At 40.3% G+C, this 23,896-nt stretch overlaps 1 protein-coding gene across 7 annotated transcripts in view; it reads left to right on the forward strand.

The window, feature by feature from the left end:
• Window positions 1-23,896, forward strand: part of Fam126b (family with sequence similarity 126, member B) — an 80,839-nt gene that overhangs the window by 550 nt on the left and 56,393 nt on the right. The window contains exon 1 of one of the 7 annotated variants that reach the window (XM_005373219.2): window positions 1-153. The exons of 4 other annotated variants lie outside the window; for them this stretch is intronic. The gene's annotated coding sequence lies outside the window, so the exon portion shown is untranslated. Of the gene's footprint in view, window positions 154-174; window positions 344-23,172; window positions 23,387-23,896 lie in introns of those variants that run through there. 2 more of the 7 variants (XM_005373220.2, XM_005373221.2) reach the window with 2 other exon arrangements.

Consider the following 23,896-nt stretch of genomic DNA (forward strand, 5'->3'; position numbering starts at 1 on the left):
CCGCGCCGGGCGGCGCCGAGGGCCGGGGCCGGCCCGGGCGAGTGTGGGTGGGCTCGTGCTTTGTGACTCGTGACTGCGCTCGTTAGGAGGGCCGGGGCGATAGCAGGACGGTTTCTCAGGAAAGCCGAGACCTTCAAAAATCCGCGGTGGGAGGTGCGTCCGAGTTGGAAAACGACCCCCTCCTCTCCTCAGATCTTGCGCGTGTCGGGGACTGGAAAGTTGGAGTCGGAGTTGAGAGGGGGAAGCCGACTTTTCAGTAGTTTGCTCTGTCAGTCTGAGGCGCTCGTGATGAGTTAGTTGTATCTTAGGCTTGAAAGGTGTGCTCTGAACCTCTTGGACTTGGGTAAGATATATGTACAGATAAAACTAATCATAAGTTATCTTGCTCTTCAGTCTTTGTGTTCATCGTTTGCACAGTGTAATGTAGGGTTAAAATAGGAATTTCAGTGAGCGTGTGCTGTGGGAGGACGGACTACAGACAAACATGATGTATGAGAACGATTTGAATCGTTCATTGAAAACGATTTTAATTGTTTAGAAAACAATTTTAAAAGAAACTATAAATTACGATGTAAGCTGTCGAAATATTCTTTTTGGTTTAGGAGGAATGAAGTATTAGCAATTTTATCATTTTCCTGTATTTGTTTTAGTATTACCTGTCAGAAAAACTTTCCAAAATGTGATTTTTTGTGTTAGTAATAATTTATATTAGTTCATATAAACTTGAATCACCGTTTCATTTTTTTTTCTCTCAAAGTATGTGGGAAAGAAAAGTGGAACCTTAAAATTCATTCTGAAGTGTTGAGAGTACTGAAATCCTTGTCAATACTTTAATTAAAAATTTTAAATGATTCTTGGTGCCTCATTCTTTGTCTTTAATCACTAAAAAAGTAATGCTATCTCAGTCACAAAGAAAACTTCTGTTTTGGGCGAAATTGTGTAGTGTTTTGAGTACTCTTGAACAAATCGCTGCCTTTATGTAGGGTTGGGGTTCAAGTGTGTGTGTGTGTGTGTGTGTGTGTGTGTGTGTGTGTTCTTATGTAACCAGCCTACTCAGACTGTCTTGGCGATCTAATTGCTGCTTTTGAGTGTGTCCAGTAGGTGTCATTGCAGCATGCCATATATTGAACATAAAAGATAACCAGGTACTTTAAGAAACACTAATCCAAATTAGCCTATAGTAATTGGACATTATATATAACTCATAGAAGTCCTCTCCTAAAACACTTAAGTATTGGAGCTGTTTATAAGGAGTGGGCGTTGAAGTACAATCACTTTAAAATGGATCTTACAAATTTTTTTAACTCAACCTGTAAGCTGTTTTCACAAGGAATATTGATTTAACTTTACTGTTTTTGTCTGTTGGTTTTAGTTTGGTTTTGCTGTTGTTTTTGAGACACGGTCTTGCTGTGTAGCCCAGGCTAGCCTCAAACCCAGAGCAATCTTCCTGCCTCAGTCTCCCACGTGCTGGGATTACAAGGGTGCGACACCGCACCCAATAGTAGTACTTTGTTTTTTTAATACCAGAACAGTAGAATTTTGGTGTTTCATTGTGGCTTCTTAGGGTCTTCCTGCAACAATTGGCTTTTTACGTTTTGGTCTGGCTAGTAAACTGTGTTTTTCTCAAAGTGATGGACTGAACATTTGTTATTGTCTAAAATGTAATGTTTAGATTTGGAGGGAGCTGGTACAGAATCTCTGAAGGGGGCTTATACTTGCTGTGAATACAGCTTTTTACCTGCGTGGATTTCCGCAGAGCTCCTGTAGCTCTGTTTCTTATGCTTGTTATTGATACGATATTTTTAAAAAGGTTTGTACCTAGCACGAGAATTCTCCATAAAGGTGGAGGCAAATAAGTATCTCAAAATATTCTAGAAGATTTTTAAAAGACACATACACATCTATCAGATCACATTTACCTTCAGAATTTTAGTATTGGGAAATATGAAGGAGGCAAGTACGTTTTGGGAAAAAAGTTCCATTGATTTGTTTTACCTCTGGCTTCCACTTTAGAATCACTGATCTAATTCAAGGTGCTTATGGTGTGAACCAGTACCAGTTTTAGCTTGAGAGAAAGGATGCCAATATTTTTATAGTTCTATCAGTTATTACCATTTAGTGTCATAGCCAGGAGTTGAAGTTGCCAGAAATAGAAATTGTGCCGAATGTTTTGGTTTGGATTAGTTTTTATTTGGCACTTAGCTGCTCTCTGTAAACTGAACTAGTTTCTTTCACAGTTTAGACCTGTGATTACTAATTTGTGTGCAGGTATTTACTCATATTTGGTTCTCTTAATGTCTCAGGATGCTATCTTGTTCTAGAATTAGACTAAAATTGGAAAATAGATTTGGAAGTTTTCTTGATGAAAGTTCTTTTTCCAGTAAGTGCAATATGTTAAATATATACATTAATATTTGCATAAATATTCACCCAATAATATATATAAAAACTTGGAATTGCAAGTGTGTTGGCCTGGACATGGGTTCAGTTTAGAAATTTATGGTTCATTTTTATGAATTCTAAGACTTTCTGTTTGGGAATCTGATGGCCATGGAAACAGCCATTTTTTACATATGAAAAAGTAAATGAGAAGACTTTAAATTCAGTTATGTATATAACAAGGAATGTGACTGATTACTTGTAGAGGTTTGGTTGTTCTCCTGGGGGTTTTTTGGGTTTTTTTGAGACAGGGTCTCACTAAATAGTCCAGGCTGGCCTAGACTGGCAGTGCTTCTTCTGCCTCAGGTTTCTGGGTGCTGGGATTACAAGCATGCACTACCATGCCCAGCATTTTTTTTTTTTTTTCTTTTGAGACAGGGTCTCATGTGTAGCCCAGGCTGACCTCGAACTCATGGCGATCCTCCTACCTTAGCTTCTGGTGTTCTGGGATTATAGGCATGTGCTACCACACCTGTCTGTTCCTTAGAGTTGTGATACAGTACTTGCTAGATTTAAGATATAATTGCTGGAACAGCATAAAGTGTGGTGAGTAGTACCAGTTTATTGGACACCAAACCGTGGGCTACAGAATAGTCATTTTGTTCTAAACTTAAAAAAAATTAGTCATATTTATCTTTACCTTTGTTATTATGGATATTTGACTCTTTTGTTAATGCCTTTGTTTGCTAGGCAAGCACTTTACCACTAAGCTACATCCTCAGTTTGATACTTGCCTCTTAATAGTATCTGATTCTTTTGGTGGGCGGAGTACTGGGAGTCAAACTCAGGACCTCATGCTTGCCAGGCAGGCTCTGTGCCACTGAGCTATATCCCCTGCTAGTGTTTGATACTTTTTTTTTTTTGTGGAACCAGGAATCAAACTCAGGACCTTGGCGCTTGCCAGGCAGGTGCTGTACTGTTGAGCTATATCCCTGGCCCTAGTGTCTGGTTCTTAATTAAGGGATTTTGTTAGCTACTAAAATTCCAATTAAGAATTAAAAATGCAAACAACTGAGATATATTCCCTGCTGTCACAAAGATAAAGTTTAATTAATAGGACTACTAAACCTGTACACAGGTTTCTGAGAAGTTAGTAAGTTGTTGGGAATAGCTGCCTTATGACTGCCTACGTCATAAATGTGTAAGTCTTAAAAGGGAGATGAGGAGGTGACCTCTTTAGAAGGGTAGTAGTATAAATGGAAAGAAATCAACTATTATCACTGTGTAGGAGGGAAGGGAGTTGTTTTCCTTCTTAAATCTAAGAGAATGTTACCAAAGGAGTCACTTTTGGAGTTTTATGTGCCATCAAGAAGAGAGACTAACATTTATTGTCTGGTTGGGTGCCTGCTTATCCACCAGTCTCGTTTAGATGCTCCAGTTCTGCTGCGGAAAGCATGGTAATGGAATACCTCTTACAAGGGCTAAGCATTCCCTGGTCTAAGAGGTTCGAGAGATGGATTCTGTGCCTGTTCTCAGGACTATACTCATTAGGGTTCTCCAGAGAAATTTAATCAGTGTGAGGTGTTTGTATTTCGCCATGAGGTATATTACAAGGAATTGGCTCATGTGACCAAAGAGGCCAATAAGTTTCAAGGTCTGCAGAGTGAGTTGGCAGCCTAGAGACTAGAGCTGATGGTGTAGTGCCAGACAGAGTGTATACTTGAGCTGGGGGCAGGGTGGTGGCGCATGCCTGTAATCGCAGTACTCGAGGGGCTGAGGCAGGAGCATTGCCTGGAGTTCCAGGCCAGCCTGGGCTACTCAGTGAGTTCAGGGCCAGTCTGAACTATATGGTGAGACAGTGTCTCAGAAAAACAGAGTGTATGCTTGAGAACCAGAGACAGTGTAGTTCTCAAAGCTGACAGACATGAGGCCCAGGGAGAGCTGATGTTTCTCTTTGAGTCCAGTGGCAGGAAGATGCTGATGTCCTTGTTCCAAGTCAGTTTGTCAGGGTCCAGGAATATAGCTCAGCAGCACAGCATCTACCTGGCAAGCACAAGGTCCTGAGTTTGATTCACAGTACAAAAAAAAAAAACAAAAACAAAACAAAAAAAATTAGGAGGAACTGTCTTAATTCAAGGAGGTGGGAGGTTCAGCTTTTGCTGTTCAATTGAACTGATTGTGTGAGGCTTACCTGTATTGGGGGTGTAGTCTGCTTTATTTAATCTTATAATTTTTGTATAGAAATCTCATCCAAAAAATGTTTAACCCAACATTTGGGCAGATGGCGATTGGAAATATTTTTATCCAGAGTGAAGCAAAAGCTTGCTGACAAGAGAAATGAAGCATGAAGTAGTGATGAGCTTAAATGATTTTTTTTTTTTGCCTTTTTGAGACAAGGTCTCGCTATGCAAGACCTTGAGCTGACCTTGAGGCTGACCTTGAGCTCACTCTGTAGTCCAGGCTGACCTTGAACTTGTAAGGATCCTCTTGCCTCAGCCTCCCGGGTGCTAGGGTTACAGGCATGCGCCACCACACCCGGCTTACGTGATATTTTAATGTCCACAACAAGTGTAACTTGACAGTGAAAATACTTGTGATTCTTATTGGTGCCCAGATCACAGGAAATATCACAGTTTACCTCTATATGATGAAGTAATAAATTTTAATTAGAGATTGGTGAAAAGAATGATGTTTGTTTGTCATTAAATTCTGTTCATTTCTGATCCCTGAAAGTCTGCAGACTCGGTTGAGAACTTGTGAGTTGAGAGAATTGATACAGGTAGAGTATACCCTTTAGAACGGCTTCAGAGAAGAGGTGACTGTTGATCTTGAGTGTTGGAGGGGGATAGTTAGGCTAGAGGAAAGTTGAGAGGTAGTCCAGTAAGGAGAGTAGATTCAGAGCTGTGAGAAAGCCTGGCAGGTTGTGAAATTGTAGATGAGCGTCGGTGAGGAAAAGTCTTGTTATATCAGGTATTATTTCTGTTCTTGCTACCGGAGTCACTTGCTTCTTGAGCCTGTTGAGTAAAGTAAGCCAGTTGCAGAAATATTTTGCCACACCATTAGATATGGACCTCTGGTTACTTCTCTTTTCAGGTACAGTGAATAGCCAGATAAACTGCTTGAAGCTCTGCCTCCCTGGAGGAGTTCACTTTTTTCCTCTCCTGTAGAGATATTGTTGTACAGGAGTAATGCCAGCATATTGTGTGGAACCATGTGTTAAGTGGGCCTAATTGTTTTTTTTTACCCCCTTTCTTTCATTTGATCATAGAGAATCGTGCAGGGCCACAGAAGGGAGAATTGATGTTTAGTAGAAGTGCCATGGGTGTCTTGAGTCATTTGTTCTTTTGGGTTCCTTGTGCTTTTGTGGCCTGCGTTAATCTCTATGTACATTCTAACCATTGTAGTCAGAGTTTAGCTGGTTATGTAGTGTAACAACCACTCTTCAGATAATGGCTTAAAGTGATTTTTGAAAAAAGGTTTACTCTCACGTAAAATCTCCAGATCTGGGTGATTCCAGGCAGCTATTTTTTATATGTTGGGTCAGCATTGTGTCTGTATTTATCTCTATTCCTGTCATAATACTTGTAAGGGAAGAGCAGGCTGAAGAATCCCAAACTGACAAATGCTTCTACAGAAATCATTTCTGGCTAGGTGTGGTGGTGCATGCCTGTAATCACAGCACTTGGGAGGCTGAGGCAGGAGGATTCCTGCAAATTGAGGCCAGGTTGGGCTACATAGTGAGTTCAAGGCCAGCCTGAACTACACAGCAAGACCCTGTCTCAAAAAAAAGAAAAAAAAAAAATTATTCCTACTCCTTAGTCAAAACAAGTCATGAACTCTTAAAAGAGAAGGGTAAAAAAGGCTAGGCTTTGCATGCGCCCTAAAGAAGAAAAAGAGCTGATGTCTGACACCCAGTGTCACTTCTTTTTCCTGGTGAGATGCTGGTAGTACATGCAGCTTGTGGCTTTGTGGGTCAGATCACTGAGGATAGGTTAGGTCACATGGTCACTTTGGTGATCTATCATCCTTTCCTAAAAGGGCCCCAAAGCCAGGCAAGGTAATCCTAGCACTCAGGAGGCTGAGGCAGGAGAACCACTGTGAATTGGAGGCCAGCCTACGCTACAAAGTGAATTCAAGGCCAGCCTGAGCTGCATAGTGAAACCCTGTCTTAAAAAGACAGCATAACTCTATTGTAAAGCAGTGGTTCTCAATCAGGGACAGCTTTGCTCCCTGGCAATACTTGATGATATTTAGAGATATTTTGTTTATCATAATTTAGTGAAAGTGCTACTGGCATCTAGGGGGTAGAGGCCAGGGATGCCACTAAATATCCTACTACACATAGGCAGCCTCTCACAATGTCAGAAGGAACCAAAACACCAGTAGTGGCAGGGTTGAAACACCCTGCTTCATGTGGTGTTCTGGTAGTCCATGTGATCATTCTGTCAGGACCTATTGGCAGCTTTAGACAGCTATCTTATCATTCACCACAGACACTGGGGAGACTTTTGAGTTTGGTGAGTCTTCAGGTCCAAATACAGAGTATCTTGCACTACTGCCTTGACTTCCTCTTTTGTCTTCTCTTGTGCTGGGGCCCATTTAAAACTGCAGTTCATGGGTTGTTCAGGAAGTAGGGCAGAGCAGCATACTAAAGTATGGCTTGTGTTATTTACAGAATGTAGAGGCCCACCCAGGCTGCTGCTTCCTAGGTGATAGTGGCTAGCTGAGCCTTCATTTCGAAGGGAGTGTTTCTGCATACTTCAAAGTCTTGGACATAAAGACTTCACCAACGTGGCAGGCTTCTAAATTTTCATATAATTTTTCAACCCTGTAGCATGCATGTTACTTTTACTATGGTAAAAACGTTTTTTTTTTTTGCTGACCGAGTGAAATAAACATTGCATTTTCAGTATAACAAATGCATATGACAGCCTGTGTGGATGCAGTGTTCATGGTTCTTGTAGTCTAGCTTGACAGACCCTCGCTTCACCGCTGAGTAGTAGTGTGTCCTTCGGCAAGGCACCTGTTCAGCTCTAAGTGAGGGTAATATTATTACTTACTGTGTAGGATTGTTGTAAGTAGGTGTACAGTGCTTAGAGTAGTGCTGACGTACAGTAAATACTATAAAAATATTAGCTCATGAAGACCTACGATAGTCTTTAAATAGAAAAATATAGGTTGGTACATTTATAAGCGTAGGATAGAGTTCACTAAAAACAAAAAGCATAATAATATAAGAAAGGATAGACTGATTTGGTTAGGTATTTTCTTATTTTTTATTTTTTTATTTATTTTTAAAATTTTTTTATTTTTTGTCTCTTTGAGACTGGGTCTCACTATGCAGTTCAGGCTGGCCTTGAGCTCACTTTGTAGCCCAGACTGGTCTCGAACTCGCAATGATCCTCTTGCCTCAGCCTCCCGAGTGCTGGGATTACAGGCATGTACCACTATGCCTGGCCTTACTTTCTTAATTTGTAAAGCTAGGTTTTAAAGATCAAATCCCCTAATATACATTTAGTTGTATTTAAAATTAGGAACAGTGCATGGAAACTTGTCTAATACTGTGCAAGAAGCCATATGAGAATGAAAGAGACACATTAACACACAGATGCCCGCTCCTGCTTCATCCCGTGTTGTTTTTGGAGGTTAAAAATGCTGCCAACTCCAGACACTGCCTTCCTCAACTCAACTCTAAATACCAACTGCTTTAAACATTTACACTACTTAGTATTTGAAAGTTTTATCCTACAATTTAGCCTATTTTCTTGGATTTTTTTTTTTTCTTTTTTGTTTTGGAGACAGGGTTTTGCTAATACAGTTCAGGCTGGCCTTGAACTCATTTTGTAGCCAAGGCTGAGTCACAGCGATCCTCCTGCTTCAGCCTCCCAAGTGCTGGGATTACAGGCATGTGCCACCATACCCTGCTGGGAATTTATTTTTAAACTTTAATTCTGTGCTACATTACCTAAGCATGCTACTTATTCAGCATGTTTGTATAGGTTTTTTAGGAGTTGAATACTATTTTTTTGTGTGTGAAAAATTTACTTCTTTTCCTTGGAATACAGAGATCTGAAATTGATTGCTTCTCACTTGTCACTAAATGAGAATGAATTGTATTTAAGATAAGCCCATTCTTCAGCACCCAGAATGTATTTTCTTTTTCTTTTTTTCCGGTACCAGGAATCGAACTCACGACCTTGTGCTTGCCAGGCAGGCGCTGTGCCTCTGAGGTAAATCCCCAGTCCCCTAGAATGTGTTTTCTGAACATCATTTCCTACCCCAAAGTGTCAGCATTCCTTGGAGAAATTTTAAGTTCAAGGGAGGAACTGTACACAATAAGCCGGAAACATCTTAATTTACTAGTTCTATGGCAAGAAGTGTTTGTTTTTGTTTTTTTTCTTTTTTGAGACAGGGTCTTGCTATGCAGTTCAGGCTGGCCTTAGCTCACTTTGTAGCCCAGGCTGGTCTCAAACTCACAACGATCCTCCTGCCTCAGCCTCCGAGTACTGCGATTACAGGTGTGTGCCACCACACCTGGCTTGGCAAGAAGTTTTAGAAGCTGTGTTTGCGTTACCAGAACCTGGTTCTTGGGTTCAGAAATGTTAGGATAAGACCTTGACCTAAAGGAATACAGGCACAAGGCAAGGCTTGTATTGGGATTTCTGCTCACGCAGTAAGGGAGCGAGCTCTGGTAAAGGGCAGGTCAGGCTCCCTGAACAGAGGAAAGTGGATAGCTGATATAGGACACAAACCCACCAAAAGTTCCCTTCCAGGTCTTTCATGCAAATAAAGAGATTCAACCCTACAGAGTACCCTGTCTTGGTTGGGCAGTGTCTCAGCTCAGCTGTAGGCAGCTCTTTGAGAGTATGCAGGTTTTTTGGAGGCCAGACTCTTGCTTGTATCTGTATTAGTAGGATCTGTAGCTGTTGGGTTTTTAACTCCACGGTGGAATGTGAGTTCTGGGACCCCAGCTATATCTGTTTGGTTTTCTGTGAAAATGCAAAACATGCACAGATCCCTACAAGGTCCTTTTCCAGGCTTTGGTCATTTTATCCCCTTTTGAGTGGTTCCTCACTGTCCTTGGGGGTTTCCAAGACCGCTCCCAGGTTTCTTGATTTTCAAGAATGACTTACAGAGGCTGGGTGGGATAATGCACACTTATAATCCCAGCACTTAGAGGCTGAGGCAAGAAGATTGCTCAGAGTTCACTAGCCTGGGCTACAAAGTTCAATGCCAGCCTGAACTGCATAGTGAAACCTTGTCTCAGAAAAGACTCACGGGACTCAAGTCATAGTCACAGCAGTCTATTACAATGAAATGAAATGAAAGTCTGCAAAACACAAGGTACTTGGGACAGAGTCTGGAGGAAACCAGGTACAGGCTTGCAAGAGTCCTCTTCCTGTGGAGGAAGGAGAGCTCTCATCCTGTGGGGTGAGAGTGATCCCTCCAAAGGGAGCTGTGCAGACCATGCTGTACTTGTAGTGCCTTTTCGTGTTTTCCCAGCATGCACCTTGAGAACACATGTCCTTGTGCATACATGTGATCTTGTAGGTTCCTGTGGGTTTGTGGGAGCTTTTCAAGGTTCCTTGTGACATCTCATTGTCTAGTTTTTCTTTTTAACCTTTTTGGTTGGCCATTTGCTTTCTAAAGTCTGAGGAAGCCATGATGTTAAACAGTTGTCTTAGCTTCAAACAAATGCTTCTGGGGAAAGGTTATTGGAATTGGCAGAGCTCCAAGTCATGTCAGATAAAGATAACCTTGCAAATGGGGTCTCTCAGACAGGTCAGATAGAGTTCTCTCGGAAGACCCTTTAACCTAGTTCTGACCTCTTCAGTGACTGCCTGGCACCTGGGGCTTTTGGTCACTTTTTTTTCTTTTTTTTTTTTGAGATAAGATCTCACTGTATAGTGCAGATTGTCCTTGGACTCACTGAGAGCCTCCTGGCCCAGCCTCCCAAGTGCTGGGATTACAGGTGTGTGCCACCATACCTGCTTTTCATTCCTATTGTGGACTGTTTTCAGAGCTGTTGTGGAGTTGGGGTTGGGGTGGAATGGGAATAGAGAAAATTAAAACTCCACGAAGCTCTCTGTTCTTAACAAAATGCAGTTCTTGAAGAAACATTTCCTAGTTTGCTTTAAGCCTCTGGTTAATTTTCAGAGCTCTTTTAAAAGTTTTTTCTGACAAACTTTACTTTGTTGCTGTTACAGAGGAGAGGATGTTTTGAGGTTATTGCTCTGCCATTTTCACTGACATCAGCCCTGATACCACTTAGAAATAGGGACTTTCCTTCTTCCCATACAGCTAACGATTATCCAGACACTGAAAGAGGGACTCTGGGGATCATGGTGAATGAAAGACACCCTTGCTCATGTGCAGTTTATGTGTATATTTCAGTGTGTGGACATCGGCAGTAAACAAATCTGTTTGTTGTACCAGGGGTCTAATGCAGGCCTTGCATGTGCTAGGCAGTGCTCTACCTCCGAGCTGTTCCTCCAGCCTGCCAGGCAATAAGATGGAACAGTTCCTGTAGTCAGGATCAGTGAATGAGACGGAGGTGGTTGAGCCTCCCCTTCCTCTGAGGAACCAAGACCTAGATGAAGTCAGGAAACAGTGTGGGCAGCTGGACCACAAAGGCAGTGGCCACACAAAGCCTTGTGGGCAAGTGTGGGTCGACATGTTCAAGATAGCAAGAAAGCCAGTGTGACTGAAGTAGGTGGTGTCCAAGAGGAGAGAGGGGGTTGAAATTACTGAAATTGTATACTTAAAAGCATTATTATCCAGGGCCTGTAGTCAGCCCAGACTTTTGGTAATCATTGTTTTCATTACTATGATCTTTAGTAGGCTTACTTCCTCCCAGCATGGAACACACCCAGGGACAGGATGCTGGTCTTATTCTCATGTTGGTACAGGCTTGCATCATTTTGTTTTGCTCTGTTTGCTTTTTGAGGGAGAGTCTCCAAATGTAGTAGCTTAAACTGGTCTTGAACTCACTGTGGAACTCATAGTGATCCTCCTATCGCAGCCTTCTGATGCTGCAATTACTGGTGTACATCTCCACGCACAACAGTCCTGCATCATTTTGAGCTAAGTACTGTTTGGGCCCTCTAGAATATGTTTGTAGGAACTCAGTTATTTAAATCTGTCTTGAAAATTATTACTAAATGGGTGGTTTTTAATGTCCTTTATAGCGGTTTCATGAATCATAGAGCTTTACCCTACCAGTTGTGTGGTTCTGTCAATCAAACCCAGGGCTTCATACTTGCTGGGCAAGTAGTCAGTCACTGACTAGTACCCTGCATCTCTTCCCCTTTAAAAAAGAATATATTAGTTGCCTTTATGGCATTACTTGAATATTTAGTGGCTTAGCATGACAGCTGTCTTATTTGGTCACAGTTATGTGGGTCAGCAGTTTGGGCATTTACATGGTTCCATTTCTGGACTTCCTTAAGGTTATTCATGCTTGGGGCTGCTGTCCAAGATGTTCCCTCAGGTTATGCTAACTGCTGGCTGACCTGCATCTCTTTACAGGCTAGCTCAACCTTCTTCACATGGCTGCTAGGTTGGTTTTTTTTGTTTTGTTTTGTTTTTTGGTACCAGAGATCGAACTCAGGACCTTGCGCTTGGCAGGCAGGCACTTGTGCCGCCAAGCTATATCCCCAGCCTGGGCTGCTAGGTTTTAAAAGCAGCAGAAGGAAATGCAGTATGTGAGCATCTCTCAGACTTTTGCATTGCATTTGTTAACGTTGCGTTGGGCAAAATAAGTCACTTGGTCGAGCACAGAGCCATTGTGGGAGGAGACTACAGGACATGGGTACCAGACGACAGGACTCACTACGGCCAGAAGACAGTGCCACAGCTCACTTTAGAGCAGGAAGAACTTAATATAGTAATACAGTTCAATTCATAAGGACATAATACTTACTAGCACTGTTTGAAGAATGGCCTTTAATAAGAATTGTAAAAAGAATGAATGAGTACAAACAAAACATTTGTTATACAAGAAAAATAAAAGATTTTTTAGGCATGAAAATTATGTATAATCAACATGTAATTTACAACTTTATCTCAAAAAATTTATCCTTAGTTTGTATTCCATTACAAAATTTATGACTCTATTCTAAGTTTGGTAATACAGTGAAAAGCACTGTTAAGTAATTTACATTAGGAGGAGAACAGATGCTACTCAAACAAAAATAAAATTGAAAATGATTAGAAAACATTTTTTTTTCTTTTTGAGATAGGGTTTCACTAAGGAGTTCAGGCTGGCCTTGAACTCACTTACTTCATAACCCAGGCTGGCCTTGAACTTGCCTCAGCCTCCCAAGTGCTAGGATTACAAGCATGCACCACCACACCCTGCTAAAATTTTTAATAGTTTTGTCACCTCAATAAAAATATTGTTGGATTTGATTCACTCACTGCTTGTATGTCCATGATTTAAAGGAAATTCTTTTTTTTTTTGGTACTGGGAATCGAACTCAGTACCTTGTGCTTGCCAGGCAGGCACATGTACCACTGAGCTATATCCCTGGCCCCATGTCCATGATTTAAATTGCAGCCAGTCATGTTGACCTTATAATTTGAGCTCTTAAAAGATAAATTTCTCCATTAGTATAATTTTACCTGTACCTTGTAATTTAGAGCATATGTTTTATTTTGTTTTTTGTGAAACATTGGTTTCTAGACCTAGCAAATTATGACCTCAAAAAAAAAAAAAAAAAGAAAATTACGACCTCTCAAACATTTTGTATAGTATATATATATGGGTATGGTCATGCATATACATTGGATATTTAAATTTGCAAGAATTGTCACAGTACTTTCTCATAAGAATCCTAAGTCTTCCTATGATTCTTTTTGTTTCTTGGGTTCCCTAGCAACCTCCCATCTAGTTTTTTTGGAGCAATACTTCTTTATCTTCCAGGGACTTAAAAAACCACAAAAATTAAGTAAAAAGCTGTGGATCTAGAAAAATACTTATATAAAACATTTCATGTAATTTCAGGGATGTTATTATACCCCTTTATAGCCCAGGCTTAAGGAATCTTTTTCATTTATTTACATAGTTAGTCCTTGAGTTCAACTACTTGCCAGTCCAAAATATTTGAGGGAAAACTGCATCTTTTTTTTTTCGCAGTACCAGGAACCGAACTCACGACCTTGCGCTTGACCAGGCAGGTGCTGTGCCACTGAGCTAAATCTCCAGCCCCCGAAAACTGCATCTTCATTGAACATGTTCAGATCTTTTTCTTGCCATTGTCACCTAAAAAATAGGGTTTAACAACTACTGTGTTTATATAGCATTTATATTAAGTAACTTAGAGATTCTTTATGCAAGAGGATGAGTGGAAGTTCTGTGCAAATCCTGTGCTGTCTTAATGTGAGGAGCTTAAGCATCCCCAGGTTTTGATGTCCATGGGGGTCCTGGCAGCAGTCCTCCCAGAATACTGAGGGATGACTATTTCTGAGTTCCTCCCTTGCCTTGCTATTACTTCCTTTGGCTCAATGACTTGGTTGAAAAGTCACTCAACATAATTTTCTTAAATTATTTCACATAAAAATTTTAAATTAAGCACAGTATTTCACGGTATTTACTTGGTTGTATTGGAGGTAAAAATTTTTGCTTAAGTTCTGAGGGTTTTCTTAGGAAATTTTATGAGCAAAAGACTGGAGTTTTTGTTTTGTTTTTTGAGACAGGGTCTCAATATGTAATTTAGGCTGTCCATTCTGGCCTTCTGGTTCGGCCTCCTGGTTCAGCCTCCGGAGTGCTGGTCTTATAGGTGTGCATCACCATGCCCAGCTAAAAGGCCAGGTTTTTAGCATATACATAACTTACTGGTTTTTTTGTAGTTGAAACATATCTTCACAATTGAAAAAAAGGACTCGATGACCACAGGACAAGCCATGTACCAGACATTCTCATTTAATCATCACAAAACCCAGAGAGATTTTACCTTGCTAAAGTTTTGAAAGCTGCTTCTTTCTAGCTTAATTAATCTTATGCCTTTAATTTAGCTAAAAAAGGTAATGTCTTACTCTGCTACTTCCTATCATCTTGGTTTTTGATAACTTAAAACTGTGTGATGCTTCTTTATTTGTTCTCTGAACCAGGAGCAATTAAAAATACTCTGCTCTACATTATAAAATATAATCAGTAATTGGTAGCAATTAACTATTTCTAGAAGATTAGCTAATCCTTTGTGTTATTGTCTGGCTGTGCCATGTTAGTGTTGCTTATAGATAATAGGAGAAAAGTTTTACACTTGTTGGTGGGACGTATAGCCTATATTCGCTTTTTTTCTTTTTCTTCTTCTTTTTTTTTTTTTTTTTTTTAACGGAAATCAAATTCAGGACCTCACGCTTGCCAGGCAGGCGCTGTGCCATTGAGCTATATCCCTGGCCCTATTCCCTTTTTTTCTGAGAATTGGAAGAATTTCAGGATTAACACCAGTGGACCAAACAATAGTCCATATTCCCCTAACTCTAGATGGAGGTAAGTGAGCCTGGTTCTTTTTGTCTTGAAGAAACCTTTTAAAATGGTACTAGGGCTCAAACCCAGGGGTGTTCTACCACTGAGCTACAACCCCAGTATCCCCCCTTTTTTTTCCCCAATACCCTTTTAAAAGATATTTGTTTACTTTTAAATTTTGAGACAAGGTCTTGCTTAGTTTACAGAGCAGGACTCAGACTTGAAGTCTTTCAACCTTAGCCTCCCTCAGTGCTAGGCGTGCCCGCTGTACATGGGTAGGGGTCACATCTTGCCCTAAGTGTTTTCTTCCCTGATAAGTAGCTTCCCCTGGGATAAGTCGCTTCATTAGAGGAAACCAGGATTACTAAGAGTTTAACAGTTGGCATAGAGGCCCTTATTCAAATTTTCCAGGGCAGGGCATAGCACTGACAAAATGTGTCTCAGAAAATAGAAGTAAATAATGAATTCCTGTTGCTTTGTTTTTAAGTTCAATAATCTTTCTGCAGTATTTAATGTTACTCACATCCAGTGTACTTTTCATCTGATGCATTGTGGTTTTTATATTACAAGTGAGGTAGGTTATCTTTAAAACAAAAATGAATACCTTCAGCGATGCTCAGTGTTTTGAACAGTAAAGTTAATGATTACTGTTATCATTGTCCTTGTATGCTAACTCTTAACATCTGTTTCAATTTTGGGTCAGGTTTGATTGACTTCTTTTCCATCATGGTAGATCTTATTGTCCTGGTCCCTTTCTCTTTGCTGAGACAAAATGCCCAACGCCCATAATTTAAAGGGAGAGACATTTATTTGGGCTCACGGTTTCTAGAAGTTTTGGTCCATAGGCAGCTGGCTCCATGGTAGAGGGGCCTGGTGGAGAAGAGCTGCTCAGGTCAAGGTGGCCAGCAAGCTGGGAGCAAGGGAGGAGCTGGGGAGGGAGAAGCGACCTTCCAGGCCATGCCACGCCCCCACAGACCCACCTGTAACCATCCTGCCTCCTAACAGCAGTCAGTCAGGGTCCACTGTGAGCACAGTGCCTCCGTGAGCCAGTCACCTTCCCACAGCCCTACTGCTGAACACGTAAGGCATTTGGGGGACACCCCATATCGAAACCGTAACACTCATTTTTCTGGTTATTTCCATTCCTGGTAATCATTTTATTAACTGCTACTCTGAATTTTACCTGTGATATTCTGGATATTTTTATATTCCTAAAAATATTTTTGAACTCTGTTGTGAGATATGGTGAAGTTGTTTGAGGTTATAACTTGATCCTTTCAAGTTTTGTTTTTAAGATTTATTAGGCAGTGTAGGGTTTATCTTTCTTTTCTTAGGAAAGACCCCCTACTTATGTTTTTCCCAGTCCTTAGTCTGATTGATAGGAAAAGAGGTACCTTTCATGGCCACGTGTGAACCGTTGAGAGGCTTCTTTTCTAGCAGGGGTGGTTTCCTCACACAGTGTACTGATCAGCTTTCTTCTGACTGGATGATTCTCTGTAGATCCCCACAGTTCTTTCTTCGTGTTGCTGTGTATTACTTAGCTCAGGCAGTAGGCGAGGTTTGGTCTGTTTTCTTCCTTACACTGAAGCCAGAAAACCCTCGAGGAATAATGTTGGAGCTTTATAGTTCTTTATTTTTTTGTGTTCACTGCCTTAAAAAACAATGATTCATGTTTTTTAATTATTTCAGGCAAGAACATAAATTCTTGCTTGTCAGGTTGAGTTCCTATGTTGTCTAGAATCAGAAACTCTTTTCTTCTTACATCTTCCTCTTAGTAGTAGGCTAATGATTAAGGATGGAGGTGTTCTTTGTAGCCTTGGTCCAACCTTGCTGGTAGACTGGTGCTTTGTGGCAGGACCTCATAGATTTCATGTCCCCACCCCAGGAAGCTGCCCATCTCCTATCCTTACTATTAGATGTATTTTATTATCGATACCTTTTTCTGATAGTTGTCTCTTCACTCCCTTAATCAATTTTTTGATGAGAGATTTCATAATGCCCAGTTTATCTTTTCTTGTGTGTATTACTGTTGTTCCATACTTTTGGAGTTGGCTTAAGAAACATTTATTTGCCTTCAGCAAGGTCAAAGATATTTTGTGACTCTTCCCCCACTGCTGTTCACATTTAGACCTATATGGAGTTTACCTTTGTAAGTTGTGTAAGGTTAAGTATTTTATTAGTCAGCTTTCCTGTGATTAGGACACAAAACCCAGTGCCCATAGTTTAAAGGAGGAGAGGTTTAATTTAGCTTGAGGTTTCAGAGGATTCAGTCCATGGTTAGCTGTCACAAAGGCAAGGACATCATGGTGGAAAGGGGTTGGCAGAGGAAAGGTGCTTAGTTCATGGCGTCTGGTAAGCAGAGCAGGGGAACAGAGCCAGAGAGGAAGGATCCAGGGGCCAGATGTAGAACACAAGGTTCTACGTGACCCACACTCAGAGGTGTGCTTCACTAATTCCTCCTTCAGCTTCCTGCCAGTCAAGTTGACACAATTAAGCTTACCCACCACAAGGATCATGGCATGTTATTTTACCTGAGCATTTCCAGTTGTTTCATCTTCGTGTAGTAAAAGATTGTCTTTTCCTTCATTGCACCTTGATGCGACTTTTATTATAAGTCAGGAAGCCCTATTTGTGTAAGACTGTTTATAGACTATTTTTCATTGGTGAATTTTAATTATTAATACACTTTTAATCTATAGGTGTGTGATATGTTTTAATGTTGGAAGAGTATATGCTCACCGTTTTTTTTAGGATTGTATTGACATTTTTCACTTCCTGCCTTTCCATAATGATTTTTTTGAGTTGGGGGCGTCTTTTTGAGACAGGGTCTTGCTATGCAGTTCAGGCTGGCCTTGGGCTCATGTTGTAGCTTAGGCTGGTCTCAAACTTGTGACGATCCTCCTGCCTCAGCCTCCCAAGTGCTGGGATTACAGGCATGTGCCACCACACCCAGCTACCATAACGATTTTAGAATCAGCTTTTCAATAATTTTTTAGAGGACAAAAGGGAGTGGGAAAGCCGGGCATGGTGACATATGCCTATAATCCCAGCACTTGGGAGGCTGAGGCAGGAGGATCCTGTGAGTTTGAGGCTAGCCTGAGCTACATAGTGAGTTCAAAGCTAGCTTGAACCACATAGTGAGACCCTATCTCAAAAAAAGCACCCCCAAAAGGGAGTGGGAGTTGATTTAAGATTGCTTTGAAATTGAAATGATGGGTTGGAAAGATTTTAAGTTTCCCCAATCCAAAAACTTGGTTACATCCTTTCATTTACAGTTAACACACTGTGTGATGAAGTTTTGGGTAACTATATAGATTTCATATACAGCAGCAGTCCCATGAGGTTATAACTGAGCTGAAAAATTACTCTTATGTTACAACTAATAAAACTTTCCTGTGCAGTACATTTCTCAGGTTTCTGTTGGTGCTGCTACGTAAACAGGCCTGTGGCACTAAAAGTGTAGCATGTACAGTTATGCATAACACCTAAGACTTCATAGTGATAATAAATAACTGGTACTGGTTTTTCTATGTAGTATACTACTTTTTGTGCTGTACTTTATAGGAACCATGTGACATTTTATGCTGGTGGCACACCCATATATATCCTACTTACGTTATCTCTTGATAGTGTCAAGAGGCTACAGCATACTTGACCTGCATACTTTCTAGGTTTGTGTAAGTACCGCTCTATGATGTTCACACAACCACAGAATCACCTACTTGTGTTTCTCAGAGCATTCTCCTGTCCTTGACAGTTGTTTCTAGGCTTTAGTAAATATCCCTCAAAAATGTTTCACTCTGTTCATTGCAGAGGTCTTTGCATGTCTTTTGTTAGATTTATTCCTAGTTTTTGTTTGCTTTATTCTGTTGTACTTTGTATTTTAAAGATCCATAGTTAAAAGCCAGGGATGGTAGTGCAGTAATCCGAGTGTTTGTGAGGCCAAGGCAAGAGAATTGCAAGTTAGAGCCCCGTCTGGAATGCATAGTGACTTCAAGACTATGTAGACTATTTCAAAGAAACGAAACAAAAATCCATGGTTAGCTTATAGACTCACAGTTGGTTTTTCAGTATTGACCTTATATCCGGAAATATAAATTCACTTATTACTTCTAACTAGTTTATAGAATCATATGGATTCTCTTGGTGCATAATCATATCATCTGTGAATTACTACTTTTCTTCTCTTCTGGTCCTTACTCTTTTTGTTTCTCTTGCTATAGAGGTACAACACAGACATGCTATAGAGGTACAACACAGGTTGTGAGTTTGATTCCTGGTACTGGAAAAAAACCAAAAAAAATAAAAAAGAAAGAAATACATTCTTTATGAATTTTTCAATAGATTTTTATCATGAATGACTCTTGAATTTTGTCACATGCTTTTTCTATACCTATTTAGATGGTCATATAGTTTTTCTTCTATTATATATTTAGGATAAATTATTGTATGTTTTTAGGTTCTCCTTGTGTATAATGGTAGATTTTATTTGCTAGCACATTGAGTTATTATGCTTTGTTCATAAGAGAGATTATTTCCCGTTCTTTCAGCATTGTTGTCAGTTTTTAGCATCATGGTTGCACTCATTCATAGCCCTTGTAGTATAAGACTAATTTTGTCATTAAGGCACATAAAGGTGGGTCTGTCAGACACATGTTTATACTTCAGGATATTTCTGTTGATGAATGAGTACTAAGCAGTGAGTACTTAACGGGGGGAAAAATCACAAAAATAGTGAGTTTTTTATATTTATTGTTTATAAAAAAGCACCAAAATTTTCAACTTCAACTGGTTCTTGATGTATAAAGTCTAAAAAAGAACATCAGAAATAAATTCCCATATAAACTACAAGGAAAATACCAATAGCACTCTACCCAAAAAAAAAAATCTTTACTTCAGTTACCACACCTAAAGCAGTCTGCACATGACAACAGCACGTTCCACATATATGCATTGCTTATACTGACAGCAGGTTTCTTTTGCTTTCCTGGCCTTTTTGTAGGACTTATTTGACATCTCATTGGTCTTCCTGTTTTGTCAGGAGGTTCTTATTGTATTATACCGTATTTAGGTAACAGGAATATAGAATATCAATAAAATAAATTATTAAATTCTTAATATGTATTGTGTGTTTAGAATAGACATCAACATTTTCACATGCCTGTGTATCTTCTTATAAAACCCAAGATAATGTCAGAAATAAATTCCTGTTTGGACTACAATGAAAATACCAATAGAACTCTGCTACAGAAATAAGCTTTGCTTTACCTGTCACACCCCAGGCAGTCTTCGCACATGACAACTGCATGTTTCATGCACACTTTTGCTTACACTGACAGCATGTATGCTTAGCTTTCCTTTCCTCGTGGCAGTCTGTCACCTCTCTTCCTGTTTTGTCAGGAGCTTCCTACTGCACAACATGCATTTAGCAGGAAATAGACATCAATAAAATGCACTTGATCTTAGCCAAAAGACTGAGAAGCGATGATGTCTATAAAATGACATCAGCATTTCCACATTAGCTATTTACTTGCTTACACAACCTAAAGGATAACAAAAATAAAAATCTCTGCGAACTGCAATGTAAACACAAGGAGAAATCTGCCACAATAAGCTTTGCTTCAACCGTCACACCCAAGGCAAGGCAGTCTTTATACATGATAACTGCATGTTCCGTACACAAGTATCCCTTCCTTTGATAGTACCTGCTTTATTTTCTGTACTTTCTTATAGGCCACAGTTGACATCTTTTTTCTTTTCATGTTGTAGTAGATCTTTGTGATGCTGCTCTTGCCTGTTCACCTGTCTGCTCATCAGTGTATGCCATAATTTTTTGCATAGTTCCCTGGGCAGAAACATTTGTTTTTTTCTCTGCTGTACATGATCTCTTACGAGCTCCAGTTCCAGCCCTCTAAGAAAATTTTTCTGCACTTGGTATTTTCTTTGTAAACTATCAAACTACTTGGCAAGCGCAAGGTCGTGAGTTCGGTTCCCGGTACCGGAGAAAAACCGAAAAACCAAAAAAAAAAAAAACTATCAAACTTCTTATGCCATACATGTTTAGGGTCGAGTAAAACACAACCATTGGCCAATGATTTGTGTTTTCAGATGACACCATAGTTGCTGTATAACTCATCAACATCTCCTCCATGTTTGGTTTTATTGTGTTTTGTTTTTTTTTTTTTTTTTTGTCTTCTTTAGACAGGGTCTCGCTATGCAGTTCAGGCTGGCCTTGAGCTCACTTTGTAGCCCAGGCTGGTCTTGAACTCCCAAAGATCCTGCTGCCTCAGCCTCCCTAGTGCTGGGATTACAGGTGTGTGCCACCACGCCCACCTGGTTTTATTGTTGAAAGTTTTCATCTCAGGCTTCTGTATTGTTGAGATTTCCCTATCAATATTTCCATCATGGTGAGATGTTGATGTCAGCAATACCAGTTTGCTTTTTCTTTGCCATTTATGAGGCCAATATTATATCTTACTGAAATTCAAAGGTTGAACTATACAATTCTCTATTTGATTGATGTATTTATTTATTAATTTTTGTCTTTTTTTGAGACAGGGTCTCACTATGCAGTTCAGGCTGGCCTTGAGCTCACTTTGTATCCCAGGCTGAGCTTGAACTCAAAATGATCCTCCTGCCTCAGCCTCCTGAATGCTGGGATTATAGGCATGCCCAGCACAATCCTCTGTTTTGAAATTGCAACATTTCATTTGGAATTCTGCTTTGCTCCTGTGCACAGTTCCTGAGCTGGTCAACTTGTGCTCTGTTAGCAAATGTAGCAGCAATTGGAAACCGGTAGACGAGTTGTCCAGTGTCACATTCTGGTCAGTTTCAGGGATGGGAGCAGTAAGTCTGTTCAAAATGTCATTTGGTTTATTACTACACGAACAGGGACCTGATGGCTGAGTTCCAGCATAAATGTCTAATTGAAAGCATAACAGATCTTCATATCTCCAAGGGCATACATACATTTTTATGCCATCTTTTGACCCATCCCTTTTCCATAAGTTCTTTACTTATGCAATCACCATGAGAAATCTGTGCTAAGTACAGGAGACCTATGAAGACTTTCAGTTCAGCTAGTGAGGTGTCATTGCACTTTTGAACATGGTTGTTGGTGTGTACAGAAGGTTTTAGTTGCACTTCAGCCTTTGTGTGTTTCACAGCATCTTGTAGCATTTCCTCTGTTACAATTTCAAATATTAATGCCAGTGCTGGCATTCTGTCCAATACATTTCACCCCCACCAAGACCCTCACTACGTTTGCAGATCTAACATTGGAGCCTTCCATTTGGTTGCATGGCCATTTCACAATGTTTTGACTAGTCGAATATGCACTCACATTGCTGTCATCAGTACAAGAGCACATGAATACCAGATTTGCACATGAAAACCAGTTTTGGAAGAGGTCAAAAGCGAATTATCAGATTACTTATGCGTGGATGATGAAGATGGTCTATAATGGTAAAATACATGCTTTTATAACAGAAGAGTGGTGCGGGTGGATGATGATGATGATGATGACTTTGATGTTGGCCATGTGAGCCAAAGTTCCTGACAAGAACCAACTGATACAGACACAGGGAATGCAGACCCCTTTGCTTCCTCCTTGCACACCACTCTTCAGTTATAAAAGCATGTATTTTAGCATTATAGACCATCTTCATCATCCACGCATGAGTAACCTGATAATTCGCTTTTGACTTCTTCCAAAACTGGTTTCCATGTGCAAATCTGGTATTCATGTGCTCTTGTACTGAGTTGGGCTACTTCCACCAGAAAAATCAAAAGAAAACTTTTTTTTAAAACAAATCCTGGGGCTGGGGATTTAGCTCAGTGGCACAGTGCTTGCCTGGCAAGCGCAAGATTGTGAGTTCAATTTCTGGTACCGGAAAAAAAAAAAACATCCTGACCTGGTGTGGGTCTGTTGGACCCTCTGTGATGCTCAAGTAAATATCTATAAAAACTGTTCCACAGAACATAAGGGGGAGGGTGTCCAAATCCCCTTTTGCTACCTTTGCACATGTGTACACTTCTTGCTGTTTGTCATACCACGTGGGTAAAAACAAACACATTGCTTCCTGTACCCCTCTGGGAAAGGTACTGGGATGACAGCCAGCTACCATAACACTAAAGTATAAATATACAGTAGAAGAGGAATGGGTTTCTTGGACCCAAGCTTATGCCTCAGGGGATTTAAGAGTTAGGGTTCCTTCTGTTGTTTTCTGTTCTCTAGAAGACTTTGTGCAAGCCTGGTGGTAATCTTACTATTCAGAAGTATCCTCTAATGAAACCATCTACATCTTGAGATCTTTGTGGGAAGGTTTTTAGTAGCAGATTCCATTCCTGTAATAATAGTCTTGGGGCCATTCAGTCAGATGTGGGTTTGTTTTTTTTTTTTGAGACAAGGTGTCACTGTGTTACCCAGGCCGGCTTTGAACTCTTGGCGATCCTCCTGCTTCAGCCTCCCAAGTATTGGGATTAAAGTGTGTACCACCATGCCCAGCTCACTTGGACAATCTGTTTCTATCATCATTGGTAATTTGTGTTTTTCAAGAAACATGTCCTCTTCCCATCCTCCCTTGTTAGCATAAAATAATCATATTGACCTTTAAAAATTCTGTAGTTATTTGTGTTTTTCCTTAATCAGTTTGGCTAGAGGTTTATGTTTTACTAATTTTTTCAACAAATCAGTTTTTGGCTGTATTGACTTTTCTGTGTGCTTGTTTTCTTTTTCATTTATTTGCTCTTCAGCATGGCTTCTTGGAAAGTGAGAGCTGCCTGTCTGTGTGGTTTGAGTGCAGCTGCATCTTACACACTATGTTGCTTTATCTCTGTAGTTCAGTATGTTACCTAATTTAAACTGGGGATTTAGCTCAGCAGCACAGCACCCACCTGGCAAGCGTGAAGTTGTTGAGTTAGATTCCGATACTATAAATAAGTAAACTTCCAGGGGCTGGGGATTTAGCTCAGCAGCAAAAGCGCCTGCCTGGCAAGCGCAAGGTCATGAGTTCGGTTCCCGGTACCAGAGAAAAAAACCAAAAACCA

Source organism: Chinchilla lanigera, unplaced genomic scaffold (assembly GCF_000276665.1).
Source record: "Chinchilla lanigera isolate Chin_1 unplaced genomic scaffold, ChiLan1.0 scaffold00002, whole genome shotgun sequence".
In the NCBI taxonomy this organism is placed as follows: Eukaryota; Metazoa; Chordata; class Mammalia; order Rodentia; family Chinchillidae; genus Chinchilla; species Chinchilla lanigera.